Genomic DNA, 14,652 nt, shown 5'->3' with positions numbered 1-14,652 from the left:
CATGTTTTGCTCCATCAGACACCTCACCATTGCCTCCCATGACTCCTTCCTACCATTAGCCGTCTACAGGCCTTCCCCCCATCCCCTTCCTGAGCTCTTTGTGACCAGAGCGCCCCCCCAAGACTTCTCCCCAGAGGTCTGGTTTCTACCCTTGTGTCAGGGTCATGCACAGGAGCTTGCTCCAATCCTGCGTCTTCCAGGTGTCTTTTCCCCTTTCACCCCAGGCTTCCTGCTCACCTGCAGGAGCCTTCCTGGTTCCCACAGGTCTCTCTACTCTCCGCTACCGAGAGAGTGACTGGTCACGGCAGAATTCTCCTCTCTCCTTACAGCCCCCCCTCTGCTCCCGACTTCCTCTCCTTATAGCACCAACCAGATCCTCTCCAGCTGGGTTTAATCCTTAATTAGGCCTGACCCACCCTCCAGGTGCAACCAGGTGATTAACTGACCCCTCAAGCCAACATTAACCCTTTCACCACCTGTATGGAGTAGACCCCATTGCAAAGAGTAACACAGAGTATCCAGAAAAAAAGGTTGATGGAAGAGAGTCAGATAAAGATTATGGATGAAATTCTGATTCCATTGAAGTCAATGGCAGAACTCCACAGAGTCCAGGATTTCACCCTACAGGCATATAATGAGACAGAGAAAGTGATGTTTGCATCTCTATGGATATTAAAAAGCAGCTTTTGCCATGCAGCTGCAGTGCAATATGTCCTAACATGCCAGGATCCTCTTTGCATGTAATTGAACCTCATAGAATCTTCCTTGTTCATCTCATCTGTCTCTGGTGACTATCTTCTTCACCATCTTAATTCAGAAGACTGCTTTGGATTGTCCAAGCCTGGAGCATTTCCTGAATCTTTCATTCAGTTCTGGACAATTTTCCCCACCCTTTTGGGGCTTGTTATTGAGGGCTCTTCTCTTTGGCTACATTTTTGCTGCAAGATAGGTGTGTTTGTACAATGAGTTAGCTATCTCCATGTAAAACCCTAGAGCAGACACGCACAGGTAGTTTTTACCTCAGAGTAGCTAGTCAAGATCAACCCCAGGTAGAGGGGTATAAGGTTGACCTCCATTAGATACATTGAGGTAAAAACTGCCTGTGACATGTCTCCAGTAGGATTTTACACTAAGGCTACATCTACACTACAGCACTTACAGTGGCACAGCTTGTGGTGGAGTGGAGATGCTTTAAGCTGACAAGAGAGAGCTCTCCCATCAACATAGCGCTGTCCACACTGGCACTTAGGTCAGTATAACTGATGTCGCTCAGGGATCTGGATTATTGACACCCCCTGAGCAATGTAAGTTATACTGAAATAACCTGTAGTGTAGACAAGGTCTGAGATAGCTAACCCAATGTAAGAACACATCTCTTTTTGCAGTGCAGACATAGCCTTTGTGTTCCTCTTCTGGAATAAATTCTATTTCTTCCATCACACTTACACCAGTGAATGAGCCATCTCACACCATTCCGCAAATAGGTTCCAAAGCATTCAGGCAAAACCAGTACTTTAAATTCCACCTAGACATCAGCTGGCAACCAGTGTACTGTTCTCCAATACATGTTACTTCATAATGCACTCCTACTGTTGGAATTGCTTCCTTGACCATCTTATCTACTTTACCTCCATCTTCTGATAGGTTAATCTTTCAGCATGCAATCTTAATTACTCCTATAAGCAGTACACACATTCATTCAAACAGGTACACACACAAAGAAAGTAAAAAAGCATTTATTTATTGTTGTATTTGCTTTTGTAATATTTATTTCTAACATGTAGACAGAGAGAGATTAATTCTAGGCTACATATAATCTGAAAATCCTCTCCACAGGTATTTCAGAAGACCTGCATTTTAACAAGCACTTGCTGGTTCTATGGTTTGTGATAGACAATGTAAAATACCACTTAGTACTCCTATCTTAGCAAAAACGCTAACCAAAGATGTTATAAGTACAAAAATAAAAGTAGAACTGAGCAAATCAGTCTGAAATTTGTACACGCACTTACTGATCACTTGTCTTCCGCCTGTGATATTGTGTACCCATAGTCTAATGGAGATACACCACTGCACAGACTATAACCGCTAACATGGCAGACATAGGTATTTTGCAGTGCATTAATAAAATGTTTGGTGTAAAACAAAAGAACTCGTCTTATAGTAATACAACTGTCCCTCCTTCTCCCAAAGAAATTAAAATACTATATCATTGTGTATATGATATTGGACTGTTTGCAAAGAGAATCTTCCAAATCTGAACCAGTGCTGGACCGGGCCACTGAGTTTACAGCTAGGCAGACAAAAACAATAGCTCTGAGAGGTTGGACCTAACCAATTCATCTCTTCACTAGATAGCTCTGGATTCATATTATGTTTTCAGGAAAGTTTTCTTCTAAATTAAACACGTGTTTCTTAAAAACTTGTGTTTTGCCTTTCAATTCCATTGGAACAAAGCTCCAGGAAAAATGAAAGTGAAATTCCAGCACTGTCTAGAATGTAATTATTAAAGAATTTTTTTTAGAGGTGGAGGTTTTTATATGCAAGGGTAAAAAAGTAATTTTCCTGCAAGCATCCATCATGCAATAATAATTCGAGCCGCAATAACCCACAAAAAGGGGTTGGAAATTGAAATAACCTAATTATGAAGAGGTCTTAGTGAGAATAGTCTAATAGTGCATAGATGTATTTACAGCTGAAGAGCTAGAAGAGATGGAGAAGCTTTTCAAATACATCTTGGCATAAAACAGTCTCCTTCATGGCCATTCTGGAGTGTCTGTTGTTGAGTGGGTTAGTGAACATGCCTTCCAGGGGCTTATGGTCTGATTGTAGAAGGACCTCTTTGTCAGACATTGGTACGACTACATTGTATATACTATTACCAACAGGTCTTTTTCCACTTGAGCACAATTCGCACAGTTGTCTAGGTCAGAACTTCAGTACCAATGCCTAAAAAGATGCATTTCAGTTGCTCGTAGGCAATCTTATGTTCTCATCCTCATATCATTAAGAAACAGTTTTTTCAGTGGGACGCTTAGTCTTCTCCCATTCGGGATGCAGTAAATCAGGCAGCAGACCATGCCTAGGAAATGTTGTAGCCACTTCTTGTCTTTGTGGAGCTGGTAGGTTAGCTATTGCCTGTATTTTCCTTTCACTCATACCTTTGGTGGTATGATTATTTGCCCCCATGTACTTTGCTTCCTTCCTAGAACTGCATTTGATTCCTGATTTAGTTCAAAATTTTCTTCCTTTGTACATTTTATACCCTGCCGTCCTTTGCAGTCAGATTATTTTCTATGTTGCATCTGCAATAAAGACATTGCAATAAGCCAATGAAGTGGCTCTCTTGTACCTCTCTGAAAGTTTCACTGCTGGAAAATTTCCCTTGCTGCCTAACAGCAAAAAGTGATTATTTAAATCTGCACCTGCATACAAGGTGCAGAAAGAGAACACAGTGTCGAGTTTAACTCACCCATACCCACCCTTTTCATTCACTATTGTAAACAACTGCTTTGCCTGCTAGGTGGCACTGGACATCCACTGCCGTTGGAAGAGGTGGTGCTGAATGGCTGTCAGGGCACAGGGGCACACCAGCTCCGGAGTCCTCTTTATTTTCTGCAGTGACATGTTCTTTTCTGTGATGGCTTCACTGCTGACGCACAGGGTAGGGATTCAGCTCTACACATCTCAGCAATGTCCTCCTGCCTTTTTACCAAGAGCATAAGCCAGCCATCAGCATAGCTTTGAAAGGCTGGCTTTAAAGTCCATCCATGGGTGGCAAGTGCCTTTAAACTCACTACAGCCCTGAAAACCCTCTGAGGTTTCATCTACCAACTCTTGTTTTGAACCTAAATATTTTGCCTGCAGCATCTTCATCTTGTATTTAATATTAAGGTCCACAAATGCTTCTCTGCCCAGAAACAGTGTCACTGAGACATTTATGAGGAAGGGCTGGAGACTAGAAATTTTATGGAGATATCCCATCTCCTAGAACTGGAAGGGACCTTGAAAGGTCATCGAGTCCAGCCCCCTGCCTTCACTAGCAGGACCAAGTACTGATTTTGCCCCAGATCCCCAAGTGGCCCCCTCAAGGATTGAACTCACAACCCTGGGTTTAGCAAGCCAATGCTCAAACCACTGAGCTATCCAGTAGGGGATATAATTCCAACTAGGTTTACTAGCTCTTCAGGTTCTCTGCTGAACTATTAATACACTACTAGGATGAAATCTGTTTGTTCTACTTGCATCGGCTCCAGAGTCTTCAACATATTCACCACGATCCACAGGACAAGGTCAGTGTCTTTGTATGTGTCTGTACAGCACCTGGCACAATGGGTCCCAATCCTGATTGGGGCCTCAGAGGGCTGCTGCAGCATATATATATTAAAAAATAACAGTTATAAGCACCAGTATCTGATTAGAACTGGAATGGTTATCCTCTTCAAGATATTACTGAGTACCAAACATCTCTCAAAACTTACTCATATGTGCCACATCACAGTCCCCAGGAACAATGTATTTATGGCAGAGTTGTCTTTCTCATTTGGTCTTGGCCCTGACATTGCTGCTGTCCATGCCTGAGTAGTACTTTTACTGGGCACATGTACCCAATGCTAGACATGCCCACAGTGGGTGTGTTTGGGGGGCACTGTTTGTTTGGATGGCAACATCCATGGCTGTGTGCCTTGTTTGGACACACTATAAGTATCTTGGTATCTCTCTTGTATGCCTGTAAGTCTTGTTCAGATGGAGGTGTAGTCATAGCCCTGTGCCCTACTTGTTCCAGCAGATACTCAGATATCAACAGTTTTAATGGAAGGTCCAGGTCTAGCTTTCTCATTAGCCCCTCTTTAGCCATATAACTCTTACATATATATTAAGCTGAACACAGATGTGTGTCCTATCGTAGCATTTTCTACTGTGCCAACCTCCTAATTTATAGTTTTTTGTCTCAGCTCCATTTGATATTTGTCTCTGTCTCCATTTCCTTAGAGTGGATGTGTCCAGAATGGATGGTCCCCAAACCTATGGAGATTTGGGATGAAAGTAATTTCTAAACTTGGCTAAAACAGCTTCCAGATTTGTTTCTCTTCCCTGCTAAATTCACATGCCACAAGGATTGGGTATTATCCTACAACTCCTCCAGCACAGCATGGAGTGAGATAGCTGCACCTCTCTAGCTTTTTGCAAGGCCACTAGCTTTAAAATACAGCTGGAAACCAGTCCCATCACCATTAGTGAAGCAGGAGTCTTGAACTGATCTCTATCTAATTCGCTGTGTCTTGTACTCACAGTCAGTTCTGCTGTTCTCTCCACTGCTGAGGATTTCTGCTCTTTACTGAGTGTATGGTGAGAGTACTGCAAGTCCAGACCCTTCTGACACTCTGTTGTGATCTGTCTTATCTTTATTTGTCTATTCAGGCCTCTATGGTGGGACTGAGAGACCTCTGTGGCAAAAACTTTGAACCCCAGGTGAACAACTATGAAAGGAACTTTATCATCAGACAAGGCTAATGTAGGCTGTGGGGCTATGATGGAGCTTAACTGCCTGGATCTGCACAAGAAGCCCCTGAAATACTTGATATTGCTAGGGCTACCATCAAATTCTCAGAGACATTACAAATTACAGGATCAACGTAATTAACGTAATCACCCTGCCCAATGTAAAAGGGACTTGGGTCCTGGGCGATATTGAGGACTTTGCTTCTTAGAGGCAAAACCCCCTTGGCACAATAATTTCCTCCTTTATTAATAAATATATAACATATCATATAAAAAGAAAACATTATCTCACACTTGCAAATATTCCAATTATTTCTATGTGGGAGCAAAAGAATCTTATATCTAATTGCCATAATATATGGTCATATATGTTGCTTCATTATTAGAGGTTAATTAGCTAAGTTCTGTATAACATTTTGAAAATGTAACACATTTGAAAATGTAATACTAAATATTATTCCTATTCAGCGTTACATGCATGTTGCTGGCCATGCGCATCAATGTGGAAAAGTTGAAGCTTATCTATCGGTTCACATTTTTAAAATTAAAGACCTAATCCTAAAATAAATTATGCACATGGTCAATTTAAGCACTTAGTCCCATTTTGTTCAAGGGAATTACTCTTGTGCTTAAAATTAAACAGGTGTAAATTCTTGCAGGACTGAGAATGTAAATCCCAAACAACTTTCCCCTCCAATATAGTTCCAATAAATAAAATAAATCTTAAATTCCTATTGACTCCTTGGGGCAAGGGCTATGTCTCTATTTGTATCTTGTATGATACAGAACACACTGGCAGTGCTTAAATAATGGTAATAATAAACTAACAACATACAGATTGCATTGTAAATTTTTCTGGTTTTGCATACAGCATGAAACTCATTTTTTAAAAAGAAAATCTCAACACATTTACAGGTTATATTCCCTATCATTCTTTTACAGACAGTCTAGATCTCACTAGGAGAGAAAAAAATAATCTTCACAAATGCCTTTTTAATTACTGAAAATCGGAGCGTGGGTAGCAATATTTAGATTGCCATAAACTAGGGCTAGGATTGCGGGGTTGAATTCGGAGGTGTGGGTGGTAGGGGAAGGGGGTGGGGGAAGCCTGCGTCCTTTAATGGGAATTACAAAGCTCTCTGTCCCTCTCTCCCAGCTCCGCTGCTGCAACATTTATTGCAAAAGCAGGAAATTGCTTATTACTAAACTAGCTGGCAAGAGGGCAGGAGCTGATGTGTTATTGGCGCAGCACTTGCTTAGCTGTTGCCTTTCTCTCTCTCCTTCTCTTTCTTTTTGTTCTTCCCCCTCTCCCTCTCTCTTCCCCCTTCTCCTCCTTTTCTTTTCTTTCTTTCTCCCCCCCCCTTTTTTTTTTCATTTTGGCTTCTATTCAAATGTGGGTCAGGGGTGAGCAGCTCCCAACGTCACAAGCTTGCAAGATGGCGCTGGGAGGAAGGCTGTGAGATGAGGAACAGGCTGGTATAGCCCGAGAGCCGAAGGGGAAGGGGGAGCAAAGCGGCTGCTACCGATGCAATAATAATAAAAAAAGGTAACGAGACAAAGTGGCCGTGCAGGGTCCGGGGCTCGCGGGGCTCCCCGGTCGGGGGCCGGACGCGGCAGGCAGGCTCTCCGCCCAGCCTGGCTGCCCCCTGCTCTTTATGTGCCCACTGCATGGGTGCAAGGGGGGGGGCCCACGCTCAGGGAGTGGGGGGTGTCCCCTGCCTTGCAGTGCCCGTGTCTGGCAGCCGCTGCTCTCTCCCCCCATGTGCTGTCCCCGCTGCAGGGAAAGGGGGCGGGGAAGGGGGTGCATTTGGATGGATCTCGGGATGGTAAATCGTTGCGATTTGGTCGCAGCGGCTGGAAAGTTTTTGCCCCCCCGGTGCTCTGCCCCTCTTGCTTGATGCCTGGCGCTCGGGGGGAGGGGGCACTGGGAAGCTTGCGGCAGCTGCTGCCTGGAGGAGCCCAGGGGGACCAGCAGCCCCCGGAGTCGCTAGCTGCCCTAACCCCCTCCCCGCCCCCTGCTTGGAGATAGCGATGGAGCCATTCTTGGGCAGGGAGGGAGCCGTGCATTGGGGTGGGGGGGTGTTTTGCATTTGTCTGTATTGTGCTGGGGGGTTCCGTGAAGATCCCCGTCCCCACGGTCCACCTATTTCCACCCCCCACCTCCCCGGGGGAGCGCTAAGGAGGGAGAGCGAGACACGGGTGGCAATCGCCGGCTTCGGTTCTTCTTCCCTGCCGCTCTCTGGAGCCCAGAGGCCAGGGTTCCTACCCCTGACCCCTTCCCCCAAACAGGCACCCCTACCGCTCAGTGGGATCGCATTGAACTTTTGCCCCATCTCCTCCTCTCCGCCGCCCTTAGATCAAGGAGGGACGGACGGAGGAGCCGCCGCTGCTGTGTGTGTGTGTGTGTAGGGGGGTGTCTCTGGCTTTTGTTACCGACTGCACCGTCTCCAATGCAATGGACGGAGCAGAGGATCGTACGCAGCCCCACTGTTTGGGGCTCGCTAGGACCCGGCTTCCCGGTGCATCCCCCTCCCCCATCCATTTAGTCCCCGAGCTACCTGGGGGAAAGATTTAAAGCCTGGCCAAGCTGCTGTTAAATCAGACCGGAGCGTAACATTTTATATTCCACGGAGTGGGGCTTCTGCCCCCCTTCAGCTGTATACCCCCCCCTCGTTACAAAGCAAGACCCGGTGGGATCCCCATGGCTAAGCCGTGAACTCTTCTTTTTCTCAATGGGGGCGCCGAGGCTTACGTGGGTTCCCTCTTCCCAGATCAATAAGAATTGTAAAAAAGTGTGAGTCAATCTTTTACCCCCGCCGAATTCTGAATGAAAATCTCTCGCGCCTGGGAAATGACCACGCTCGGCAGCTGCTGCGGGGCGATCTCTCGTAAGTCGCCCATTATGTTCGCTGCAGTTCGGGGCGTGTTGCAAACACCCAGTCGGAGTTGATAGTGACCATGCTACAGGGGAGAAGTCAATAATTTACTTCTGTTTGAACTTGTCCCACGTAGAAGTGGGCATCTTAGTGAGGGGTGGAGGGTTTTCCAGCGTGTCTGTTTATCCCTTTATCAGTGCTGCCAGCTGGGCGCTCTTATTTGGTCATTTTACAGCAGTGCTGGATACCGTGCATAGAGTGTGGCTAATGCAAGCAGAGAGCCTTTTATTTAGGCGCAGCTTTGAGTCTTTTGTGTAAATTATAATATACTCTGGGATTTGATAACTTCGGCAAACTTTTTGCTAGGAAGACTTGCAATTTAGAAACACAACAACAGCTACTTCTTGTTACTGAGGGAGCTGTAAGTTTGCATTCAATGTCTGTGAGTGTAAGGGTGTAGAGCTCTACATAAAATTAATGAATTATATATGAAACCAAGTATGTACCAGAGGGCTACTCAAATCCCACTGGATACGACTTAATTATGGAATATATTCATGCAAGAAGCCAAAAACCAATAAGAACATAATTTATTACAAAACTACTGTTTTATCTTTTGATTGAAGGAAGCTTAAAATACTGCAAAATGCTGTTTGAATTTGAATCATCTGGTTGAATGTATACACCGACTAAGGGAGAAAACAATATGCTACTCCTAACAATTGTTTTCACTGGAAAAACATCCTGAAGTTTGAACAAATATTGAATTTTGATGTTTAATAAATGCCCTGTACATCTAAATAGCACAGTCAGAAGAATTCTTTGTGACTTCAAGCTATTGCTTATGCTGCTGCAGTTCTGGAGAGAGAACCATAAATGGCTCCTTAGGATCATATCACAGTAGCTCTGCTTGGAGAAAATGACATATGAAAGGAAAATTGACTTATTTCCACAACTGCAAGTGGCCTCTTTTTTGTGCCTTTTCATTAGCAATCTAATCCGAAAAGCATTAGGAGCAATTATTTGTGGTGGTGCCTGACATTCTAGGTCTAATTATTTAAATCAGTTTAACTCTTGATGGTTGACCCATTAGGTCAAATCTGGCTGCCCTTTGTTGTAATATTTATTAAAAAGAAAGAAAGAAAAGAAACAACTCCCATCCCCCCTCAAACTTGCCACCTGCCACTGGCATATCATTTTAGTTATAGGGGAGGTCAGCATTAAGAATAAACTGCTGCTTACATTTGTTACTTTCTAGTCAAACGTGGTGAAAAGACACCAATCACAAATGCCTTGTTCTCTGGGGTCTAAAATATATTGCTTGATCTACGTGTGGTTGGGTGCAAAAGGGAGTAAGTGGCGAGTGTGAACCTGTAGCACGCGTTCTCTTAGTTTAGCCTCTCTATTCTGAGTGAAATGAAGAAAAAATACAAAAGCATCTCTCCCCACACTTTTAAAAACAACTCTCTTGCCAAAGATCTGGGAGAGATTTACATCTTCAATGCAATAACTCATGTTAGTATCCACATACATTGCTGTGCAAAATGACTTATAGACATGTAGATAGTAATAAATATCGTAAGATGCTTGAAGCACTTGTTATCACGTGGTGTGTTGTAGTGGCAGTACTGAATTGTTTGGCAGAGGCCAATGTGTGAAAGGATAAAGGGGGTGAGCAGGCATCAGTCCTGGAGGTTGCATGGCTCAATTTACTTCGATTAGTATCGTGTCACCCCTCCCCCCCTTTTTTTTAATTGCTAGTCCGTTTTGGTGTGGAATAGATTGAAAAGACCCAAACAGCCACTGCAATCCAAAAATACTGATCAAATTTGAATATCCAAATTTTGACTAGAGGATGTTGCTGTAAGTTCTTAGATTCCAGCATTTTTAAAGCTTGTAGTGATAAACCTAAAGTGCATATTACTAATTCTTATGACCTTGTAGAAAATGGAATGTATAGCTCTGTTTTGATTCCCACCCACACTCCTGGCTAATAGGTATAGAGAAATATGATTTAAAAAAAAAACAAGGAAAAATCATGGAGGAGGTCCTCAAGGAATCAATTCTGAAGCACTTAGAGGAGAGGAAAGTGATCAGGAAAAGTCAGTATAGATTCACCAAGGGCAAGTCATGCCTGACTAACCTGATTGCCTTCTATGATGAGATAACTGGCACTGTGGATGAGGGGGAAGCCGTGGATGTGTTATTCCTTGACTTTAGCAAAGTTTTTGGTACAGTCTCCCACAGTATTCTTGCCAGCAAGGTAAAGAAGTATGGGCTGGATGAATGGAGTATAAGGTGGATAGAAAGTTAGCTAGATTGTCAGGCTCAATGGGTAGTGATCAATGGCTCCATGTCTAGTTGGCAGCCGGTAGCAAGCGGAGTGCCCCAAAGATCGGTCCTGGGGCCGGTTTTGTTCAATATCTTCATTAATGATCTGGAGGATGGCGTGGACTGCACCCTCAGCAAGTTTGCAGATGACACTAACCTGGGAGGAATGGTAGATACGCTGGAGGGTAGGGGTAGGATACAGAGGGACCTAGACAAAATAGAGGATTGGGCCAAAAGAAATCTGATGAGATTCAACAAGGACAAGTGCAGAGTCCTGCACTTAGGACGGAAGAATCCCATGCACTGCTACAGACTAGGGACAAAGTGGCTAGGCAGCAGTTCTGCAGAAAAGGACCTAGGGGTTACAGTGGACGAGAAGCTGGATGAGAGTCAACAGTGTGTCCTTGTTACCAAGAAAGCTAACGGCATTTTGGGCTGTATAAGTAGGGGCATTGCCAGCAGATCGAGGGACGTGATCGTTCCCCTCTATTTGACATTGGTGAGGCTTCATCTGGAGTACTGTGTCCAGTTTTGGGCCCCACATTACAAGAAGGATGTGGAAAAATTGGAAAGAGTCCAGCGGAGGGCAACAAAAATGATTAGGGGGCTGGAGCACATGACTTATGAGGAGAGGCTGAGGGAACTGGGATTGTTTAGTCTGCAGAAGAGAAGAATGAGGGGGACTTTGATAGCTGCTTTCAACTACCTGAAAGGGGGTTCCAAAGAGGATGGATCTAGACTGTTCTCAGTGGTATCAGATGACAGAACAAGGAGTAATGGTCTCAAGTTGCAATGGGGGAGGTGTAAGTTGCATATTAGGAAAAACTTATTCACTAGGAGGGTGGTGAAGCACTAGAATGGGTTACCTAGGGAGGTGGTGGAATGTCCTTCCTTAGAGGTTTTTAAGGTCAGGCTTGACAAAGCCCTGGCTGGGATGATTTAGTTAGGGATTGGTCCTGCTTTGAGCAGGGGGTTGGACTAGATGACCTCCCGAGGCCCCTTCCAGCCCTGATATTCTATGATGATGCTTTTTAGTGGATGCACAGTTGCTTTAGAATCAGAATTCCTATTTGCATTGATTATGATGTTTTGCACTGCCATTGAGTTTGATGGCTGTATCGTGGCTTGATAGATAGCAGGTCTTGGTACTGCTAGAAAGATGGTTTTCAGTTTCCCCACCATAGGACACCAAACTTTTGGTCCACTAGCGAAATCTGACTTTATTGTCACTTAATGATTCATTGTACCCCAAAGCTGCTGCTGCATCTTGTGATTTAATGGCAGTCAACAATACTTGCCACAAAGTGATTCAGTGGGTTTCAACACAGCATACAGTCTCAGAGTGGGAGAAAATGGAATTGCATTTGCGATGCAGCCATTACATAGGCTGTTCTGTGACAGGCAAAGCTCGGTGAGAAGTGGGACCATTTCAGCATCAGTGGACATGCCTACCCTGCTGGGCTTGGAGAAAAATTAACAGGGCTCAGCTGTGGAATTGCTTACAACACTAGAGTCCTGGCCCAACCACAAGCAGAAGACTATTTTTAAAAAAAAATATTTTAAAAAGCCTTCCCTGTTGGGTTGGCTGTGGTTGAAAATGACTGACTGTATCACTGAGGCTGCTTAAGTGAGTTTACAATACACTCTCCATGAGGGATAGTGCATTGCAATAGAGATTTCTGTCTCCTGCACTGCAGCTTCGGTGCTAAAGCAACTATTTTAAGCTGCCGCAATGGTACATGTAATTATTTTTTCTTCTGCCTGGAGTAGTTCAAAATCTGCCTCAAAATATTCTTTCAAGTTGCATTTTCCTGTTAAATTGGCCCATCAAACTTCCACCAGAATGCCAATTTGAAGACCAGAATATTTTCCCTGAAGAGTATGTGCATTAGAAGCTAGCTGTCAAAATTTGTAAGAGTTAGTCACTTTTTATTTGCAATTTTGTGGAAGGAAAATTCACCCTCCATTGCTGGTTGTTGGCAAAACAAGAAAGAAACAAAATAATGAGGTCATCATGAATGTGAAACTGATATAAAAGTGATTGTTACAATAGCTGTAGGAGACAGACTACAACACTGCAATAATTGTACCTGCTTTAAGTGACAGGTGGGAGAAAACTTCGCTTCTTGTCATCAGTGTTTGGATGAAGGCCCAGTGTTGGCCACAAACTGCAATCCAGGATTAATCCCCAGTGTTTTCTTTCTATATATCAGATTTCCTATTTTGTTAATGAGCACAGCCTACTATGTACTTGAAGTCAGCTGTTCTGGAGTGCAAGCAACAGGGTTTTGCATTATTGAAATGACAACCCTCGTGCCTTCCTAGAGCCTATATTGTTTAAGGATGAAGGGGTGGAGAGTGATCCTGGTAATTGCTGATCCCAAACAAGGGCTTTACTTGCAGATCTGAGTTATTGAAAAAGTTTGGAAAGCAGTGGGGAATCTGACTTACCTAAGCCTACATCTCTTATATTTCAGGTTGCCTGATGTGCATATTGCAGGACTTGAAGGGACAAGGCTGCACTTACATAGTAACTAAAATTGTAACCTGAGAGCCAAAGGCCCTGTCTCTGCTAGTGAACAGACCTGTTGTAGAAAATGGTAGTCAGAAATGGGGCCGCTTCAGCCAATGCTGAAAGGGTTTCTATTGCTAGCATAGATGGAACAAACTGTTCATCTCCATCACACTTTCTGTTACAGAGTTGATGTTCTACCAGGCTCAACAGTCAGCATGATGGAGATACTGATGCATTCTGTCTCCCCACTCTGGCAATTCAGCTGGCGTTGAAAACTGTTTACAGAAAAGCAGGAAGTCCACTTCTGAAAACCATTGTCATCAGTGGATCATTTTCCTAATACCACTGGACCCAAAACTGGGATGCATCATTATTCGCTTTTTCCTTCCTTTGCAGAAAGCTTTGAGATGTATTGATAGTGCTGTCCAAGAGCTAGGTATGATTCTACCCATTAGTTAAAGCAGGTGTCGTCTGGCAGGACTAGGTTTTAAAAACTTTCCACTGTTGCCCTAGCTCATCCTCTGGTTGAGAGAGGTAGAAAGCATTGCACTTTAGCAGGCTGGCCTGAGGCATTATCTGTCCTTCAGTCTCTTGGGTAAAGGGAGAAGGGGTAACTTTCAATAATACATGAACTTATCAAACCAAAGCAGCTCTTCTTATATTCCAAGGCCAGAAGGGACCATTGTGGTCATCTTGTCTGACCTTGTGTAGAACACAGGCCATAGAACTTCCCCAAAATAATACCTAGAGCAGATGTTTTAGAAAAACATCCAATCTTGATTTAAAAATTGTCCATGGTGGAGAATCCACCACGAATCTTGGTAAATTGTTCCAATGGTTAATTATCCTCATTAGTTTAAAATAAGTGTCTGTCTTATTTGCAGTCTGAATTAATCTAGCTTCAGCTTCCAGCATTGAATTGTGTTACACCTTCCTCTGCTAGATTGAAGAGCCCATTATTAAATATTTGTTCCCTATGTACATACAGTACTTCTAGACTGTAATCAAGTCACCTATTAACTCCCTCTTTGTTTAGCTAAGTAGACGCAAGGAGCTCAATCGGTCACTATAAGGCATGTTTTCTAATACTTTAATCATCCTCATAGCTCTTCCTGGAACCCTCTCCAATTTATCAACATCCTCCTTGAATTTTGAACACCAGAACTGGACACAGTATTCCACCAGTGGTTGCACCAGTGCCAAATACAGAGGAGAAAACCTCTCTGCTCCTACTCGAGGTTCTCCTATTTACGTATCCATGAATTTCATTAACCCTTTTGGTCACAGCATTGCACTGGGGGCTCATGTTCAGCTGATTATCCACCACGTCCCTCCACATCTTATTCTGAGTGACTGCTTCCCTGGAGAGAATTTCCCATCTTGTAAGTATGGCCTATGTTCTTAGATACATACTTTTTACATGTAGCC

At 43.7% G+C, this 14,652-nt stretch overlaps 1 protein-coding gene across 1 annotated transcript in view; it reads left to right on the top strand.

The window, feature by feature from the left end:
• Window positions 1-6,646: 6,646 nt before the first annotated feature.
• The window catches only part of HIC2 (HIC ZBTB transcriptional repressor 2), a 114,086-nt gene continuing 106,080 nt past the window's right edge, over window positions 6,647-14,652 (top strand). Inside the window, exon 1 of the mRNA XM_042841561.2 lies at window positions 6,647-7,048. The gene's annotated coding sequence lies outside the window, so the exon portion shown is untranslated. The remainder of the gene's footprint in view (window positions 7,049-14,652) is intronic.

Source organism: Chrysemys picta, chromosome 15 (genome assembly GCF_011386835.1).
Source record: "Chrysemys picta bellii isolate R12L10 chromosome 15, ASM1138683v2, whole genome shotgun sequence".
Taxonomy (NCBI): domain Eukaryota; kingdom Metazoa; phylum Chordata; order Testudines; family Emydidae; genus Chrysemys; species Chrysemys picta.
Note: the sequence above shows the minus strand (reverse complement) of the source record. Positions and strands in the feature narration are given on the sequence as shown.